Source organism: Mus caroli, chromosome 15 (assembly GCF_900094665.2).
Source record: "Mus caroli chromosome 15, CAROLI_EIJ_v1.1, whole genome shotgun sequence".
NCBI classification, from domain to species: domain Eukaryota; kingdom Metazoa; phylum Chordata; class Mammalia; order Rodentia; family Muridae; genus Mus; species Mus caroli.
This window is the reverse complement of record NC_034584.1, coordinates 78479038-78497349: the sequence shown is the minus strand read 5'-3', so window position 1 is coordinate 78497349 and position 18312 is coordinate 78479038. Positions and strand designations below refer to the sequence as shown.

At 53.1% G+C, this 18312-nt stretch overlaps 1 protein-coding gene across 1 annotated transcript in view; it reads left to right on the top strand.

Moving 5' to 3' along the window:
• Window positions 1–873: 873 nt before the first annotated feature.
• The window catches only part of Shisal1 (shisa like 1), a 118788-nt gene continuing 101349 nt past the window's right edge, over window positions 874–18312 (top strand). Inside the window, exon 1 of the mRNA XM_029470168.1 lies at window positions 874–925. The gene's annotated coding sequence lies outside the window, so the exon portion shown is untranslated. The remainder of the gene's footprint in view (window positions 926–18312) is intronic.

Below are 18312 nucleotides of genomic sequence, written 5' to 3'. Positions count from 1 at the left end.
GGAAGGAAGCTCCCTGCCTCAGTTCACCCTGGTCTTTGCTAACCTATCAGAAGAAGAACCCCTATCCTCCCAAGAACCCTGGGACTCTTGTCCAGTCCTCAATTTTGATATGAGGACACCTAAGACCAAATCTTCTAAGGTCTCTTCTGTCTTCTAGAACATCCCCAAATCAGGGACAGCTCTGCCCATAATGGGCTAGTTTGAGTAGCTGGAAATCTCAGCTGGGATCCTGGAGTCTGGGGAAGGGCTGGGCTCTAAAAATAAACCCAGCCTCAGCCAGAGAGCAGCCAGCGTAGCTGGAGTCTGAGCACAGTGCCCGACACTTCCACAGATGACAGTGGCCCCTCCTGGCTGTGGAGACCTGCTCTGAGGAATTGGCCCCCTTGGGTGGGCTGGTGGCCAGTGACCTCTAGGAATATCTGACCTGGGGTTTGAACCGCCATACACAAGCATCTGCACATGTGTGCCCCAGCATGAGATGTGCATGCCATGGGATGGTAGCCTGACCCTGGAACGCCAGGACTAGCTTAGAGAGGCAGCCTTCCCTTTCTGCTGGACAGCGACCACCATCTTGTACAGGTAAGGAGTGAGGGATTGCTCCCTGGGGAAGGAAGCGGTTGCCTGTGGTCCAGGGATGAAAGGAACTCAGTGTGGGTAGGGGTGGCTTCACCTGGTTCTTATGTGTATCCTACCTTAGTTGGGAAGCCAAGTACAAGGACCCAGCTCCTGGGGAGGGGCCCAATGTCTGTGCCTGCTTAATGTCCTGTCTTTCACGACTCCTAGCCACCACCCAGCATCACGGTCCTGTGTCCTTCTGCAGATGTGTTGCTGAGGCGGCAGTGCAGTTCCAGAAGAGATGTTCGACTGAGTGGCAAGAAGCCCAGGCCTTTGTGAAGAGAAGGGTAGTTCCTTCCTGTTCTGAAGGGTGAGTGGGACAAGTTCCGTTGAGGGTCTGCTCTGTTGGGCGAGAGGGGGAGACAGCTACTATTCCCTAAAGTGACAGTCTCTCGTCTGGGCCCGAGTCTCCAGTTTTCTGACTCCAGCAACTTTCAATGCTCACCAGGAGGAGACTGTTTCAGTGGGATCTGCACTGGGTGCCAAGCCGGGTCCAAGGGGACTGACGTAAAAGCACATGACCCATCATGCATTGAGAGCTCCAACGGGCTGTCAGCTTGGGCTTTCTGCCTCCCTGGCTTTCTGTGCCTTGTCCCTGGACACACAGCAACTTCCCCCAACGATGAGGCCATTAGTGCTGATGGGTTTTGTGGGTGTGGGTACCGGTGCTGTGGGCAGGCCTGAGGGGCCTGGGATGATACTCCGTGGAACTCAGAGGGAGAAACAAGCCGTGATTGGTTTTCCTTGTTGTGGAAGAGCTGGCAATTTCCACAGCTGGGCCCAGTCAGGCTGTTGGGACAGAAAGGACGGTGCAGGGGTTTTTCAGGAGTGTTTGACTCAGGCATGTGGCTGTAAGAAGGGGCAGGGGCCTGGGAGGGAGGCATTCCATTGGTCCGTTGAGCAAAGTCAGGCAGGCAATGCTGGAACTGGGGCTGAGGACAGAGCTGGGAACATAGTTGCTGCTAGAAGTCCCCAAGATGCCCATGCCTCCTTTGCTGCGTGCTTACCATCATCTAAGGGTTGGCCCTGCTCTCTCTGGCTGGGTCTACACATCAGGGGTCCACCCACCCCAACTCCATGCCCCGATTCCACACTCCCACACAATGTCCAATCTTCATATGTGATGTGTGTGACTAAGACCAGGTAATTACCAACTTAGCTAAAATTCCAGCACGGGCTTGCTCCTGCAGCCAGCATGCCTTTGCTCTATGAACTTGACAAAGCCCTTGGTCCCTCTGCGACTCCATCTTCTCATGAATAAAAATGGAACAAGGCTCTCATCTTGTCAAGGACCCAGAGGATTAGCAGCAGCTCAGGTACTAGGGGTGGGGGTGGTGGGGTGGGGAGCAGCCAGCATGGGGCCATGCCCAGTGTGCTTTGTACAATACCCTCAGGGTTGCAGCCAGGGACATATCTTCTACCTGGCAGTCTTCTATTCTATGGAATTTTTATTTTAGCTGCGGTCTGACTCTGTAACCCAGGCTGTACTAGAACGTGTGATGCAGCTCAGGTTGGCTTTGAACTTGTGGTTGTCCTCTTGCCTCAGCTTCTGCCATGATGGCTCCCATCTGCTGATTGAATCCTGTGCCTCCAGGGCCAGCATTTCTTAGCACACCGTAGATCTACAACAAAGCCTGGTGAACATGAACATTGACATGCTCATAGCACACGTACATGCGCAATCACACGCAGGCTAGTTGGCCAGCAACGATTCCTTGGGCCTCTTCTCCTTGGTTCCAACTTTCACTCCAACCCCACCTGGTCAGGATGATGCCCTGGAAGCAGTTTCTCCCCCTGATGCTGCTTCTGCCCTCAGAGTCCAGTCAGTACTGTAGATAGAGGCTGGTCCACAGCCTTACACAACTCCATTCTATGGGAGAAAGGTTCATGTTGAGGATGGATCTGGAGCCCCGCTCAGTTCCGAAGCCACCGGCCGCTCAGGAACTACTGGTTCTCTATTCTGGGAACAGCGGCTTTATGTTGGCCATTTGGTTTGGGGTCATGTCCTTTTCTTTGGTGCCTCTTAGTCTAGCCTGTTCCCTAAGGCTGTTCATATATACCCATTGGTGCTGGGTTGAGTGCTATGTCCACAGTTACCTGGGGAGGCTGAGGAGTCAAAGATGCCATGGCATCAGAGGGGACCAGGCCATGGCCAGGCAGGCATTGTAAAGGACACCTGAAATCCAAAGCCAGATCCTAGAGTAGAAATGACAGCCTGCTTGTCCCTTACAGAGCAAGAGGACATTTCGCTGGCCATTCTCACTGAAAAAGACTCTTGACTCCACTCACACTCCAGTGTGAGCACACCAGATCCAAATGCTGCTGTGCGTGCTGTCTTCAAAGAGGCCTTGGATCAGGGCATCACCCGCCTGTCCAGCTGGTGGTGCAGAGGGTGAATTCTGCCCAAGGGTGTGCCCTAGTTTACCACCGTACCATTCGTTAACATTAACTGCCCACCGGGAAGGAAGGACCCTTCCTTTGGTCCACAGGCATCTTGGCTACATTGATCGGCTCTGGAAGCAGCAGGACTGTGTAATAAGCAGCCTTGTGACTCACAGAAACATGCACAGCTTCTTCTCAATTTCTAGCTGTGGCATGGCTGTGGTGGTTAGGGATGCTAGCCTATCAGCCAGGCTGGGGCCTATGTACCTCTTGGTCATGGCAGGCTAAAGCAAACGCCATTAGGGCCCATTGAAGGCTCCCAGTACTCAAGAACAGGCCAAACCTCAGGTCACAGTTCCTTTGCTCTCCTCGACACCCTGCAAGGTCAAACTGTAGAGAAAGTGGCCAAGAGCTGCCTCTTGGCGGAGGACCCTGGCCTTACACCCATCTTCATCTTCCTCTCTCTGATTCATCTACCCACTCCTGTCTTTGCCACAACTCCTTGAAGGCAGACTCACCCATACCCTATGGGGAGGAGAGTGGAGATTGTCATAAATCAGGTACACTCCGCCAGGCTGTCTTTCCAAGAGGCCCACCCACCTCCTCCAGGTGCATCAAGTTGTTCAACAACACATGTTCCCTTTGAAAGGTCCCTGACACCCTAGGTCTCTGCCTCGTTTGTCTCCCAGACTGTCCCTCTCTGTACCTCTCTCTCTGTACCTCTCTCTGTCCCTGTTCCCCACCCCCTGCCCCGCGTTCCCACTCTGAGCTAGCCTCTTGCTAGCCCCTTCACCCAATAAACCTCTTGCATCAGATCCATTGAAGTGCTCTCGTGCCAACACACCTTGGCCCTGAGCCTCCAAGGGGACGTTTCTGACACTTTATCTTAATAGAGGCATCTTAAGCAGTAGATGCAGAGGTCAGCAAATGTGATGGGTAATAACAACTCAACAGGGTCTAGAGTCACCTAGGAGACTGACAAGCCTGGGCATGCCTGGGAGGCAGTGTCTAGATTACATGAAGGAAGGAAGACCCACATAAACAATGGGCAGTGCCGTGGCGTGGGCTGGGGTCCTGGACAGCTGAGCGTCAGTGTCCATCTCTCTTTGGTTCTGTGGACACGGTGTGACCAGCTGCCTCAGGCACTTGCCACCATGTCTTCACCAGCAGGATGGGCTGCGTTCTAGAACTGGGACCCAAATAATCATTCCCTTCCTTTGCAATGAAGCCAGGTCAAGATTGGAGTCACCAACAGGGAGAAGCATCCCCCACCCATCCCCCACCCATCCCCACCCCCAGTACACAATGTCCAAGATGAGCTATGGAGACCAGCAAGCCTCTGAAAACCTCGGAGTAGATAGAAGTCTATTCCCAAGGGAGGTCCCAAAATGGCAAGATGCCCAGGTCTCACAGGCAGACTAGCGGACTGGGATGAGCTGGAAGGCAATCTGTACTCTGGCCGCCTTGCTGTCTCGTGCTGAGCAAGGCCATCTCTCTCCAGTGTGGACACTGCAGAGGGGCCACTCTAGGACCCTTATCAAATGTTGTATCTCTCACCCGTCTTGCTCCCTCAGAACTCCTGTGAGCCCTTTGGCTCCCGCCCTGGATTCAGTGGCAGGACCCCGTGATCCCGATCCTAGAAATGGAATTGCCCACTCTTAAATCATTCATGCCAGTGCAGCCTCGGAGACAGTGGCTGGGCTCTGGAGAGCTGGCCAGCCGACTGAGTAAAGAGAGGGCCATGGCTTAAAGGTCACTCCCCAGCACAGCCTTACATCCATCTACAACATGAAGAACCTATGGCTCAGTGCCTTTAATCAGCGAAGGTGTTTAATGCCAGCCTATGCAGATGGCTGAGAAAACTGGAGTTATTTTTCCTGGCTAAATACTCCCCGGTCCCCCAAGACTTCAAGGCTTTGGGCAGAGCGCAGACACTCTGGACATGAATTTGAGACAAAGACATTTGGGTGAGGTGCCTCCTCCTCACACAAGCCTTCTGGTGAGTCCCAGGAGGTAGGAGGTAGGAAGCCCAGGGTCCTTATGTCCCTTGGGAATGTTTCCTTGGCATATCGATAGCCCCTTTGAGCCTTGGTTTATCCATATGTGGAATGGGCTGATGCCCTCTGCTTGGGACCATCCTCTTAAGGGCAGAGAGAGTTAAGAGGCGGAGGCTCTGGGCGTGAAGATGTAGGGAACAGGGGCAGTGGGGATGAGGCTGGGTGAGGCTGGGTGAGGGGGGGATATGGAAGGTGTTCCTTGTGGGCACAGGAGGAGAAGGGACAGGGACTTGGTCACTTCACATCTGTAGCAATTGTGTGCTCAGGAAGTGAGGGGCTCTGGGGTCAAGTCAGGTGCAGCCCCAAACTACCACATGTTAACTTGAGAGTTTAGTGGCCACTCTTCCTCTTACAGCCCTCACTGAAGCAGTGCCCAGCATCCATCCATTCCCTCCCACCTCCCCGTGAACTTGTAGAACAGAAGTTGTAGATCAGTTGGGAGTGTGTTTGTCTGGTATGTGTGAAGCCCTAGGCTCGATCCTAGTGCTCTAGAGGTAGAGACAGGAGGAGTTCAAGGTCATCCTCAGCTACAAAGTAAATCTAAGGCTAGCCTGGGCTACATGAGGTCTTGTCTCAACGCCAACCAAGAGTTTTCTTTGGCACTCCGGAAACCTTCCCTAGTCCTAGGCAACAAAGCTCTCTCACAGCTGCTGTGGGAAGCCAGCCTCAGGACCTTGGTTGGGTGGACAGACCTTGACTTTGGGTCCAGTGGACAGCAGTATGAGGAGACTGCGAGTCCCTTTGATAGGTGTTCGAACACCATCTCTTCTAAATGAATGGCCTGCTTGTGGGATGGCATGGGGCCAGCCTCTCCACATGGGTGTTACCCACTGAACTCTTGGTTAGAGACAGTATGACAACTCTTGGCTGAGACTATCTCTTCCAGGAAATACATCTGACTCTGGGGCAACAGATAATTGGAGGGGGACAAAGAACTCAGGGCCTTCCTTCCTGGGTCTCCTTCCTCCCTTTTCAGCCTTTCCTGGGCCTGGCCCTGGAACACCACACCCCCCTGAGCTATGTCAAGGGGGCAAGATAGGTGACAGGAGCCACCACCTGACTTGTGTGGGCAGATAGGTCACCTGGGGTCCTCTTGATGTACCTCTGAGTTCCTGGAGATGGCCACAGACGGCCCCTGTGTGGGTTGCCTGCTGCCTTCTGCTCTGACCCCTCTTCCTCTTCACCTTCTCGCATCCCAACAGGCCTCTTCAGCAATTCAAATGCAGGGCATGTTTTCCTTTCTTGATTTGAAATGTGGATGAGTGGGGCATTTTCTCTTCTCCTGTCTCACAAATGTGCAATAAGCGCCACTCGCCTGAGCTAATTGAGCCGTCCTCCAGCCCTCCCTGAGAGGCCTCTGGCCTTCCGTCATTCATTCTAATCCTCCTCAGCTAGAGGTACTTAATGCTGGGAACCTGCCCTGTTGGGTCCAAAAGGCCTGCCCGGGTCTCTCCTTGTCATCCGGGGATGGCAGTGCTTGTGATGATGATGAGGGACACACAATGCTTAGCCTCATTACCCTTTCCAGAGACTCCTAGCTCAGTCTCTGTAACACAGACCTCCCCTCTCCTCTGTCCCGTGGGGAGCCCTGCCTTGGAACACTGGAGCAGAATGATTGGCAGGGTCTCAGACACAGGGGACTCTGTCCAGTGTGGGGATCCTACTGGCTAACCTCTTACCTAGCCTCTTCCTTATAAAATGCTCCAACAGTCCTTTCCCCAGATGAGGACCAAGGTGGAAAGGACCTTGCTGGCCATTTAGCTAGTGGCAGTAGCTAAAGAGACCCAGCATGTGTTGTACAGACCCAGAAAGAGTAACCCATACCTGGATACTGCAAAGACTGTCTTATCTCCCTCTACTGTTCCTTGGCCCCTGTTATTTTCCTTGTTCCAAGGGCACCCGTCTTTCTGGTAAATAGTTAAGTCTCCACTCATCTGTTGCCAGAGGGCAGGAGCCATGGTTGATTGGGCCTGTTGCATGGGACCTGGCGAGGGAGGAGCCTAAGCTCCCAGGAACCCCAGCAGCACAATGCCTATGGCACAAGAGCCCTGACCATGCACTGTCTCCTAGGCAGGGGTCTGTCCACGCACAGTCCTGAGGACAGCTGGTCCTTGCGTCTCTGAGATGCAGAATTTGAGGATGAGCTGTGGGTAACAGGACTGAACCAAGAGAAAAGGGAGAGCTGGGTCCATCCTGGAGCCCTCTTCACTGTGGCTATTCTCTACGGCAGTTGGTAGTCAGTGAAGCAGAGAGAAAGCTAGAAACCCACTGAAGGGGACTGAGGACAATATTCAAATTATATGCAAAAGAGAGAGATATGCAAGAGGGCCTGAGAGAGCTGCTAGAAGTGGATAGCATACGTTTATGCATGTATTATGTATATGTGCATGTATTATGTATGTGTACATGTATGTGTGGGGGTGTATGTATGCATTGTGTATGAATACATCTATCTCTATCTGCAGGGTCTGGGAAGAACATGAGGGGTTCTGGGAAGGGAGGAATTTGGGTTCTCTTCTCTGTCCTTTGAGAACATGAACCCAAGGACAGAATCTTCTGTGGCCCACTCCTGGTCATTTGCCATTTCCTTGACTGGGGCCCAGTGCAGAATGTGGGCATGGGGCTGGTGAATCTCTGGGGTTACATAGCAAAGACTCAGAAATTCCTATGCCCAGAGGCTATTAACCTTTACTGTGCCACTTTAGAGTCAGGACTCAATCCCTCTTGACCTGGGCAACTTACCTCAGAGTCAAGCCTCCAGCACCTCAGCTGGTAGCCCCAAGCCATAAATCCCTTTGCCACCTCTGTGCCAGAGTCCCATGCAGTCATCCTGCAGCAAGCTCCCCAGCATCACCTAGTCCTGCCACCAAGCCTGCTTAGTGTGTCTTCAGAGGGTGGCAGTTTTCTGATCTCCCTGAGATCAGTCACTTAAGAGGAAAGAGCTGCTCCTGGCAAGCTCCACTCGCCTGCCAATTAGCCCTATAGATGTGCGGAGAGAACATCGCACACAATAAAAGCCTAGAAGCAATTAGGGTCACTGCACCACCTGGTTCTCTTCTCTGCTCCTCAGAACAGCCACTTCACTGAAGGTTCTGAGCACTGTCAAGACTCTTGATGTCCTGGGTCTGAGGTTAGAGCTCTGAGGGTGGGCAAGGCCAAGAGGACCCAAAGGGGCTAGCCTCACCCTGCTGTCAAATCTGGCCTCTTGTGAGTAGTAGCAGGGTGCCGAGGGAAGTCTGGGACTAGGGCGTTGAGTGGGCTCATCTCCTATTTGTTGCCCTGTGACCTTGGTAAGTGACTGAGGCTCCAGAACCTTCTTGGACCTGTGATCAGAGTTGCAGAAGCTGCGAGTGGTACCACATGCCTGTAATCCTAGCATTGTAATGAAACAGAACGGGAGCTGCAAAATGCTGGCCCTGGCCTTTTTCACTCACCGGTGAGATGGACAGCAAGGTCTGAAGGGCCAACAAAATTGGTGGTGACAGCTCTTAGTAAGCAGCAAGGTGACAAGCACAGGTAATTCTGGCTCCTCGTGTACCTGTGCAGGTCCCGCCTCTCATTTGGGAAAGAGAATAAGCTGTACCTTGTCAGGCTATTGTCTGGATCTCATGTGATTAAAACAGCCGGATGCTTTGCTGTCAGCGGCCCTGCATAGACAGCAAAGGAAGTTACTAGAACCCATGTGTGCTAATAAGCAGGTGTGGCCAGGGCTTTCTGTTGCTTTCTGTGTGGAGCTCTGTGGTTTGTCCCGGGAGGTACCATTCTGTGTTCTGAAGGAACATTGCCTTAGTACCTCCTGGACAGACTGCGTGATCTGTGACCGGGAAGTACCATGCCTATAAGGAGGGTTCATTTCACCTAACCCAGCATTGCACAGCATAGCACAGGACTGGGTAGTGCCTCCTTGGCCTTTCTCTCTGGTACAGCCCACGCTCTGTAGCCTGCCTTTCTGGTCCATCAGCTGCCCTCACCTCCCACCATGAAGGCCCTCCCATATCCTTGCCCTTTCTCACCTCTGTGGCTCCTCCTGGCTTCTGCTCCTGCCCTGTCCTGGAGAGTCAAAGCCTCAGCTTTGACTCTGCTTCCTTCGGGACCCCACCACGTCCAATCACACACTCAGTCTCTCCCCTGGCAGTCCCTGCCCACATATTGTGAGCCTCACTAACCAGCATGCTGGAAATGGGACTTAGAAGCCATGCACTCCAAGAGTGAGCTCAGGAGCGGGCAACCTGGAGCTGGTATCGGACACCACTCTCTCTTGATGAGGGTTTAAGCCAGAAACCAAGAGGAGCTGGACCCCGAGAGTCATTCTGGGACACTTTCCCATGATCCATGGTGCAGCCTGAACACTGGAAGCTCTCACGATACTACCTTCCGCTTTGGCCTGACCTTGCAAAAATTACGTCTAGACTCATTGTCATAGTGTATACAGACACCACAAGCTGCCATGGGAGACTGTATGCAACTGGTAGTCTGATGCCCCTGTGCTTCTCTCCGCAAGGCTGTTCCCTATACCTGAAATGCCTTTCCACGTCTGTTGAACCCTGACTCTGCCTTCCATTAGTCCTCCTGTGTGACTCCAATGTCCTGTTCAAACTCTAGGTCCAGGGCTCTGTTCTCGTCTCAGACTTCTTCAGGGTGAGGCCAGGGTCTTGTCCCTTCATGTGTCCTTATAGCTAGTGAAAGAAAATAAAACTTGAGACCTGTAAACCTGGGGCTGAGAACATAGCATGTAAACCTGGGGCTGAGAACATAGCAGAATAGGCCAGGACATGCCCCGGCAGGCCCATCGTTAAGACATTCCTGAGGCTGCTTGGACATAAAGATAAAGAGAATGACATGTCCGGACTGGCCCGGCGCCTCCCTATCTCCCACCTTTCTGACCTAAGTTAAATGTTATCTGCATGTACAGTCTGCTGATGTTTAAATGGACCAATCATGTGAATCCCCACCAATTCCTCCCTGCTGGTATTTAAATGAACCAATCACGTGAAACCGCGCCAATTCCTCCCCCAGCCCCAGACCCTTTTCTATAAAAACCCCTAGCTTCCAAGCCTTGTAGTCGAATCCACTGTCTCCTGTGAGAGATACATTTCGACCTGGAGCTCCGCCATTAAACTCCCTCATGTTTTTACATCAAGAAGGTCAGTTTGTTCGTGATTCTTGGGTGCACACCCAATCGGGAGTTGAGTGGGGGTTTCCCCACTAGGTTCTTTCACTAGCATAGGGTCTGGAGACAGGAGCTGAACATCTGAGAAGCAGAGGACAGCATGAGAAAGAGCTATGTCATTATGTAAGTGGGAACAAGGAGCACTTCAGCTTAGAGAGCCAGGGACACTTAAGCTGAGATATGGGGCCTTGGTCAGCAAAGCAGGGCTGATTGCAGCCTCCTACCTCTGTGCTCTGGGGTCTCCACAGGCCCAAGGCTTCTGCTGCTGTTTTGATTTACAATTCTGCTGCTATATTTATAATTTGAACAAAATTTTGTTTTCTGGAGAGTCCTAGACCTGGCTGGTGCCCCTGCCACAGCTTTGTGGCTGGGCTGGGCTGGGCTAGGCTAGGCTTCTGTCTCTGCCTTTGTCACCTGTCTGCAGGTAGGGACTGCAAGAGGTAGCCTTGGCCCTTGGTGGAAGCAGCAGGGACTGCCCCTGGAGAGCCAGTAGCCTAGCTCTCTGGGTTCAAATCCTACATCAGCTGTTGGCATGTCCTCTGACTCTGCGTGAGCTAATGTGCCCCTCAGAGCCTGGTTGTCAGTTTTGTTATCCACATAGTGGGCACAACCATACCCATTTCAAAGAGTCAAGAGGTTGCCTGTGTCCTATGTTTGGTGCGGGCATGACACAGAGAGCATCTGCCCACAGTGACTGTCAGACACAGCCATGAGTTACTTGTGGTGGCAAGCTTGTCACCAAACAGCTCCAAGTTTAAGGATGCCTTCCAAACTCAGGCCAGAGCCTTCTCTTCCCTGTCTCCCCACTTGCCTCTCATGGCAGTCCCCCACATCCTCGAAGCTCCTCTGGACCCCACAGCTCCCACCTCCCCAAGATTCACCAACCAGCACTTCCACACCCTTTAGGCTCCTGGCTTCCTGAACGGATTACCTCTTCCCATCTGCTTCAAGGACACAGCTGTGTGTCTCAAGGTCACACTGCTAACACTGTCTTCGTGGAGTTAGCCTGAGTGATGATTCTTGATTCTTCTGGAAGGAGGCGCTGGCTATGTCTTCTTAGCTTCTCAACTCCCTCCTTTTGAATTAAAAAAAAAAAAGTTACAAAGAAGCTTGGCCACCCAGATTACACATGCAAATCTTGCAGAGAGTATAAAACAGAGTGTGCCAGCCTCCCCCACCTGCTCCCATCCCCCACCCTACCTCCCTCCCCTCAGCTGAAGGCTGTTCTCAGTTTGGGCTTTGAATCCTGTCTGTCCTCTTTCTACCTTTAACAGCACACTCCCACGCATCTTACTAGCTCGCTCAGCAGCACACCTGGGTCCCCTGCTCTGTAGTGTGGCTCTCTCCATGGCCCAATCCTCCTCTATCTCCTGCCCATCCCCCCTTTGCGATGTCCCCCCCCCCCTTACAGAGTCTAATTGGCTCCAAGATTTCAAACCTACGCCACTTAAGACTGCCTGATTCTAACCATCACCCCCAATTCTGTCATCCTCCTATCTCTGTGTCTCCCATCAGACAACAGCTGGTGACATCAGGGTTGTCCTCTGCTTCAAACTGCCCAGCACCCTTCAACAGCACCTCTGGTCAAGGCTGGGCACCATCTGTCCAGGGTCCAGCTGATCTGAGCCTGGGACAGAGGCTGTATTCACTCCACTCTGACACCTCCCCTCTCCGAGCCTCCGCTTACCTTGTGTCTGGTCCACCAAGCAGCAATGCCCCTGCCTCAGTTCCTTGAGTCCCTCAGGCTGCTACATAGCCTGTCCTAGTTTGCCTTCTGTCGCTGTAAGAAACATCATGACCTAAAGCAACTTGGGAGCAGCCTCCAGGTTAAGGTCCATCATGGAGGGAAGCTAGGGAAGGCGCTCAGTGCAGGAACTGAAGCAGAGACTATGCAGAGATGCTGCTTACTGGCTAGCATAGCAAACCCAGCAGCAGCAGCAAAGACCAGCAGCAGGATCAGCAGCAGCAGCAAAGACCAGCAGCGGGATCAGCAGCAGCAGAGGGAGCAACCACCACAGGCTCTCTTGGGGCACGCGAATTTATATCCTCTCAAAAGTCCTCAGCCCTCCAAACCTAAACTATCTGCAGCTGACAAAAATCGCAGCCCTCCCAGAACACGAGACAATCACGGTCAGCGGCTGTGGACAATCTGAAGCGGCCCCATATCCCACACCTGTCATTAAAGCAAAAACATAGCCACATCACATAACTGGGTTTCAAAGAAACCAAAATTCTCATTGCATCGGCCCAGAGGAAGATGAGCTATGACCCGGTGTCTTAGTTTCAGTTTTATTTGCTGTGAAGAGACACCATGACCAAGGCAACTCTTAAGGACAACATCTAATTGGGGCTGGCTTACAGGTTCAGAGAGGTTCCGTCCATTAACATGACAGGAAACATGGCGGCATCCAGGCTGGAATGAGGCTGGAGAAGGAGCTGAGAGTTCTACATCTTTATCTGAAAGCAACCAGGAGAGGATTGGCATTCCAGGCAGCAAGGAGGAGGGTTTCAAAGCCCACCCCCACAGTGACACACTTCCTCTCACAAGGCCACACCTCCTCCAAGGCCACACCTCCTAATATGCCACTCCTTGTGGGCCAAGTATATTCAAACCGCCACATCCAGGGTTTCCAGACTTTGACTATACAAACTGAGCACCAACATTGCTGTGTGACCTTCAGGAAGCCACACAACCTCTCTGAAACCACAGCTCTTGCACACACCAGAGAACACAATATTCTCTCTAGCAGAAGCAGTGATGTGGGTCCAAACGGTGAAATGAGTCCAGATCCCAAGGAGAGGCAGCTCATTTGTGGCCGAATTGGTATTCATCCACCACCATCCAAGCCTGAAAGAAGGCGTCTGGCTATCCTGCTAGTCACTGCCTTTGGCCATGGGCTCTGAGCTCAGCTCCATCAGCATTCAGAAGTAGTCATCTGGTGTGATTAATGTTCCCTCAAGCCCTCAGGAGAGACTGTGGGCTGTGGTCATTGTAATCAGACTTGTGACAACCAACGGCATTAATAAAAATCATTAGTTCCCGCCAGCTAATCCTGCGAAGAGATGGACTGACAGGCTGTTTGAATTCTGTCGCTCCGTGTTCTGTTTTTAATCAAGAACGGTTTTAGACAACTTGTCAGGGAGATGCAGCATGCAGCCTGGGAAGGAGCTGGGCCTGCTTGGACCTCCTGCTCTGATGGAGCCCAGGGCCTACCCCTTCCCCAAATCCTTCCTTACAACAGGGCTGCCCAGGGAGTTTTAACAGTGGCTGGTGCCAGTTTCTCAAGACATAAAGCTGCCCAGACCCCTCTCCCTAGAGTTTTTCTTTATCTTCCATCTATCCACACACCAATATCTCAATTCCTTTGAGGGCCTGGGATCTGCTCCTGTACCTCCCCCTGCCCCTACCTCTGCAGCTCATCTCCCACCCTCCACTGACCTAACACCTGGGACATCCCCTTTCCTCCCTGGCTCATCCCCTCCATGTTTTCAATACTCCCTCAGTTTCCACTGGGAGTCCCTGCTTCTCCCTTCTTATACTGCAGAACCATCACCATTTCTGCATGCCCCATCCGCTGCTTGTGGGTCCCCGACATCCCCACAGCTGCTCTGCTCACCATACCTGCTGATACTTACATCTCTCCATCATCACCAGCCAGGCCTGAGCACTCCTGGAGAGAGACTCCTGGCTCACAACTCCTGCAGCCCAGGGCCTGGCCTATGGTGGGTGCTTGTTGCATTGCATGGGATAGGAGACACATGGGCACCAGTACGTCACTGTCCTCCAGGAATGCCTGGTGACAATAGCCACAAGACCCCAGGTTAAAGGGGGAGGGAAAAGAAGTGGGGGTCGGCTTATATGCCTTGGCTGTGCAGAGTTCGGGTTCGGCCCATCTTCCTGCATCTTCTCTGCTCAGACAGCCCTATCTCCAGTGACAACCCAAAGCACCCCCTGGCTGTCAGCCATGTAGCCACCCACTGGTGCCAGGACCACCTGTCTTCAGCAACACTCAGGCAGCAGGCAGAGGAGAGCGTCATGGTCCCTGCCTCCCTTTCAGCTCCCAAGCCTCTGAAACCACCTACCATAGGGATTAGGATAAGCCTGGCAAAATGAGCCGGGCACATCTTCACTAACTGCCTGGGCTCTGCCAGCCTCTCCAACAGCTCCTTGGCTCTTTGCCCTGAGGATGCGTGCACCTCAGGGTCTGCCAGCGGCCAGTGAGGCCCACCCAAGCTCCAGGGCAGCGTCTTTCTGGAGGGATTTGATGGTGGCTTGTTTTCCTTTTGCTGTGTCTCCAACAACTACAAATGCAGAGGGTTAAACAGCACTTCCTGCTGCAGAACACTTGCCTAACGTGTGTGAGGCCCCAGGCTCCATTACCTGTGCCACCCTGAACAAACAAACAGGCTCAGCCCCTGATCTACTTTCTCCCAGCTGTCTATGGAGAATCCTGGTTGCCCTCCCTGGCCGAAATCAAGGGATGAGTAGCTGGGCTCCTCTGTGAAGTTTCTGGAAACTCGAGGGTTTGGGGGCAATCTGCTTCTTGAGGTGGAGGATTGGATACCCCCGTGCCCTTGCTGGATGAAGGCGGAGAGCTCTTCTCAGCTTCCAGAAGGAGTCGGTGCTCCCCAGCTCACAACCTCCTCCACAGTGTCCTGGCCAGTGCTGGAGATCAGGTCCTCCCACCTTCCCACTTGACCTTCCTTCCTGGTTCCTGCTCTAGGGACCATAGTTAACTCAGCCTCGGCAGACAACAAGGCCCCCATTTTTTCACCAAGAAGCTCCTCCTGAGATCCAGTTGGAGAGTCCCTTTGTCACAAAGAAGGCAATCACAGGTTCCCCAGGCCATGTTATGGTGACATGAAGTCTGAGGACTGGGTGAGTCCCTGCTGACCAGGGTCTTGCATCCTAGTGGGGAAAAGAGAAAGAACACCTCTGGAAGGTGGCCCCCTTCACTGTGGGAGGGTCACATTCACTGCCTCCAGTGATCTAACTGCAGATACCACTGAAAACCACTTTACAGTGTGCACAGGCAGTAAAGCTCCCTAATAGTTACTGCCCCGTGAAGTTGACCCTCGGCGTCTGGGAGCTGACCAGACATCCTCGCCTGTACTATGAGAAGCCTCTGGATTCACTTGAGGCAGGGATCGGCACTTTCCAGTGTGTAAGACAGATCTGCACACACTGCCTCTGAGTTAGACCTGACCTTTAGAATCACAGTCCTCTGGCCGTTAGAGAGGAGACACAGGAGCACAGCATGAGGAGCCTTCTCATATTCCTGTCTCTCACTCCCATCACCCCCTCCTCCCACCCCACACCTCTAGCCAAGACCAAGCCACTGGGATGCCTAGCTCTTCTTCAGGTCCAGAAGGTCCTGGAAGGCACCCCCAGGCTCTTTTCAAGGCAGCCGGTTCTCATCCTTCTGCCCACGGCACACCTGAGAGCACTCAAGCCCAGGATCTCTCAAAAGAACTTGGAGGTTTTGCATTCTTGGCCCCACTGATGGGCAGCCTGGAGCCAGGGGAAATCAGGGCTTGTAAACACTGGAAAGGAGGGCAATTAGGGAGAAGCTCTCTGCTTCCCCCCTCTCCCATTAATTCCAGGAAAGTGCACTTCAGCTCTCTCTAGGGCCCTGCAAGCTCCTCTCCCCACTTGGCCTAGCACAACGAGCCATGGCCCCAGGGACTCAGCACTGTGGGCAGTGGGAGCTGGAGGAAGGGTCTGAGTGTGGAAGGAGACCAGGCTGAGCTGGGTGAGTTCACGTATGCCTACTGTGTGATTCCTGAACAAGCTCGGGCACGCTGCGGACATGGTGTTGTCTGGATGAGCTCTGGGAGACCCCTCTGGTTCATTGTTGCTCTCAGAGCAAAGTGCCTATGTCTGGGACCAGCAGAGAGAGAGAGAGAGAGAGAGAGAGAGAGAGAGAGAGAGAGAGAGAGAGCATGCGCGCGTGCATACATGACCCTGCTTTAACATGATGAGATCTGGGAGCTTTCTGTAGCAGGCAGACTTGAACTCCATACACCTAGATAAAAAGCCAGGGTAGGAGGAGTGGGTAGGAGACAGGCTAGTCTGAATAAAAGATGGCAGTTCAAGGATGTGGACAGTCTAAATAGGAAACGGGAGAAGGCTGAGGCTTGTGAACCCATAGCAAAGGGACAAAGAGAGGGAGGGCTTGGCCAGACTCAGGGCATATCGGAAGCTTCTGGAATCCCTGGGAAACCTTCTGGGATGGTGCCTCAACCTGGGCCTTGCCTTATAAAAGGCTGGTCATTGGAAATCAATCACCGCTATCGCTCCTGTGTGCTCTGTACTGCCAGGCTGCTCTAGGTAACCAGGGAGGGCTTCCTGGAGGCAAAGACTGACTGAGCCTGCACAGCAGCCAGGCCTTCGATGGAGAAGAGTCTTGGCAGAGACACAACTAATGCATGAGAAAGGTAGAGGCAGAGGAAGCCTGTCACCATGCTGTCCACTGAACTGTCCCCTCACCCATTTCCTTAGCAACCCTCTCTGGGCAGTTCCTCTCTCCCTACCCTGACACAGGCAGGAGTCTGGAGGTCCAGAGAGGCTGGATGGCCACTAGTAGCTGGCAGAACTGGCTACAGCAGTGTCCCAGTCAGGCAAGGGAAAGACAGCATCAGGTCTGAACTGTCCCAGGCTGCTTCAGTGGTGGGGAAGGGAGCTGGCTGGCTGAATTCCTATACAGGGAACAGATCCAAAGACACATTGCCCTTGTGAGCATGGCCCAGGCTGTGGGAGCTGCTGCTAGATGCCTGGCTCATTTAGACCCCAAGGCACAACCCACACCTGAACCAGGTGGGTGGAGGCCGAGGGCCTCCTGAGAGCTGGCAGAGACTGTATCCCATGTGGAAGTCCCAGCAATGAGGTGATTATGTCCTGAGCTTTGCTTTAAAATCCTTAATGGATTTTTTCCACTCCATAAAGCCGCCCTGCGGTCTAGCAACGCTAATTGAGATCTGGGATCAAGACGAATGCTCTGAGGGCTGAGGCGAGTCGAGCCGCCTACCCCCACTCAGCTCTTTAACGTCTTGAGGAGCCTGGCAGCAGGTTGGCTTGCTATCTACCTAGAGCCCACAAGCACGGGATGGTGGTCCCAGCCAGCCTCTCTTCCCCCACCCCCACCAGCAGTCTGCCTCATCTTTGCATATGAGGGTGTACTCTGAATTCACAGCAATCCCATAAACTGGGGGTCGTTGCCTATTAAGTACCATCCCATGTGTAAGTAGAAAATTAGAGGCACCTCCCACATGCCCAGCCTATGCTTGTGCACCCTAATTAATGGAATGCTCACTCCCAATCTCTGCTGTCCTAGTAATCCAGGTGGTCTGACCATGGGCAGGGGGTGGGGGCTGTGGAGGCATTACACGGGCCGGGCCTCTCCCATCTCTGCCTCTGTTGCATCCTTTGCTCCACACCTGGTCCCAGAGGCTTTGATAGATTGGGCCACACATTTTTCACAGTTCCAGTCATCCCGTGGACTCCTTCTTCCTGGGTCCTTCTCACCATGTCCACAGACGGTAAGGATAAGGGCACCTGGGGACACCTGGTTAGATGGCTCCTTGCTGTAGAGTCACAAGCCTTCCTGGCCCTGGCACCCCTGGCTAGTCCTTTGCACCCTTTCTTGGGACAAACCCTAATGAGAGCAGCAATACCTGCAAGTGCAGGAGCTGCAGGCACGGGAGCTATTCTAGGTAAATCCATGGCGCTGCTTTCCTGTGCTTGGGGAACAGGTGAAGGGCTTGTCTTGGCGACCAGGGTGTGGCTGACCAACCACCCCAGCTGGGACTGAGCTCAGTTGCACAGCAAGGGACCCATTCATGCCTTGCTCATCAGCTTTGAGGCTGCTCCTCCTCCTCTACCTTGTACTCCTCCTCCTCCTTCTTCCTCTTCTTCCTCTTCCTCTTCCTCCTCCTTTTCTTGTTCTTCTTCCTCCTCTATCCCCTTCTTCCTCTTCCTCCTCCTCCTCCTCTCCTTCTCCTTCTCCTTCTCCTTCTCCTTCTCCTTCTCCTTCTCCTTCTCCTTCTCCTTCTCCTTCTCCTTCTCCTTCTCCTTCTCCTTCTCCTCCT